A 1781-nucleotide genomic window follows, 5' to 3' on the forward strand; every position below is an offset into this window, starting at 1 on the left:
GCCCCTGGGCTGGATCCAAGCCACAGAGGGACTTTGTTCAGCCCACAGCAGATCCTTCAGTCCTGCCCAGCCCAGGTACAAGGGACAGCCTGGGCCATGGCATGTGCCTAGGTGCGCAGTGTAGCTGGGGAGGTGTAGCAGCTGGATTCCATTTCCCAGAGGCCCTGATGGCAGTGGTGCATCCTTCTGGCTGCCACTGCTGAATCCAGCCCCATTGCCCAAGCACCCCAACCCTTCTGCCCTGCACCCACTACTGGGGGTGGGACCTGCACATGCAAGATGCTCAGCTTGGCAGCTGAGATGGGGCCATGGCGGCAGGAGAAGCACTGGCCAGGAGTAAGATGGGCAGGCTCAGTTGGGGGGCCTCAGGATCTTGGGGGGCAGTGACAGCACAGAGCTGGGGCTGGGGTCAAGCTGAGATCCACTGCTTGCACACCCCTGCAACAGGCACAGGTTCTGCGGGCAGAGGCATTCAGGGAAGAAACTGCGGCTCTGTCCTGGCCCCAGCCCCATGCTGTCACGGCCCCAAGATCCCAGCCCCGGACACAGCTCCCCACCTGTCCGCAGCCCTATTACATCTATGGAGTACCCTGCCTGTATGGCCCCTAGGCGATCTCCACAGAGACACCGGGATTATGAGATGGTGACAGCAGGCAGCTAGGGCAGAACACCAGTTCTACAGGCAGGAACCTGTGGGAAGAACATTGTGGCTCTGCCCCAGCCCTGTGCTATCAACACCTCACAATCCTGGGGTCTCCATGGACACTGGCTAGGACCTGCATGGGTGGCAGACATGCTGGGGAGGCGGGGAGGCAGGAAGCAGCATCCAGAGCTGGGTCTGGGATCTTGGGGTGATGACAGTACATGGCTGGGATATGGGGCAGAGCCATAATCCACTCCCTGCACGCAGAACCAGCACTCATCGCAGGGGCAGGTAAGCAGTGGATCATGTTTCTGCCCCAGCCCCAGGCCCAGCCCCATACTGTTACCACCCCACAACCCTGCTCTTTTATTCCAGCCTTGCCTGCCCATCCCACTTTTGAACGCTGTTCTCCATCTGCCCATGGACCTATCCCACATAGGGAGTTTTCGTGAGTTGTGCATAGGGGAGGGGTGCTGACCCAGCCCGCAACAACTCAGTAAAAAACCCTATGTGGCCCACTAGCCCAAATAATTGCACATCCCTGCTACCTCTGCACATGTTTCCCCATCTCTAGGATAGGAACAACACATCCCTACTTAACTGAAGAATAATTGCAAGGATTTGTTAGATAAGGTGTTTGACAGAGTGAAGATGCAAGACAGTGAAACAGACAGAAATGCATTGTCTAGTGGGTCAAACTGCACCCTTGATATCTGTAAGCAAATGTTTCCTGTCCTATTCCACAATGCCTTGGATGCCTGGAATGGGTACTTAATAGATGCATGCCAAGTTCCTGTTCTCCTGAGAACATTACACCCTACTCTTGTAATCTTGTATTGCATGATACAAATTCATCCCCTTGAATTATGAACTTCTGCAGTATTATTTCTGTTCAGTTGCTCCAAGTTATGCCTATAAATATACTGTCTGTAGGCAATATACAATGCAGAGGAAGACACTGTTCCTGTCCAGAGTATTGCAGTATCCTGGTTTGATTCAGCTCACCCATAGCTTAGTGTTGCATATGCTTATAGTAGTCATTATCAACTTATACATAAGGCCAGTATCACCTTAGACTACTAGAAAAACTGCCTTTTCTTTTTGCTTCTAGAGAATAGAACATCTTTTTTTTTTTTTT

At 52.4% G+C, this 1781-nt stretch overlaps 1 long non-coding RNA gene across 1 annotated transcript in view; it reads right to left on the minus strand.

Moving 5' to 3' along the window:
* The window catches only part of LOC109290648, an 11925-nt gene that overhangs the window by 9978 nt on the left and 166 nt on the right, over positions 1–1781 (minus strand). The window contains exon 2 of the long non-coding RNA XR_002095641.1: positions 1458–1465. This is a non-coding gene — a long non-coding RNA (uncharacterized LOC109290648). The remainder of the gene's footprint in view (positions 1–1457; positions 1466–1781) is intronic.

This window comes from Gavialis gangeticus, unplaced genomic scaffold (assembly GCF_001723915.1).
Source record: "Gavialis gangeticus isolate Ggan-Ray unplaced genomic scaffold, GavGan_comp1, whole genome shotgun sequence".
Classification (NCBI taxonomy): Eukaryota; Metazoa; Chordata; order Crocodylia; family Gavialidae; genus Gavialis; species Gavialis gangeticus.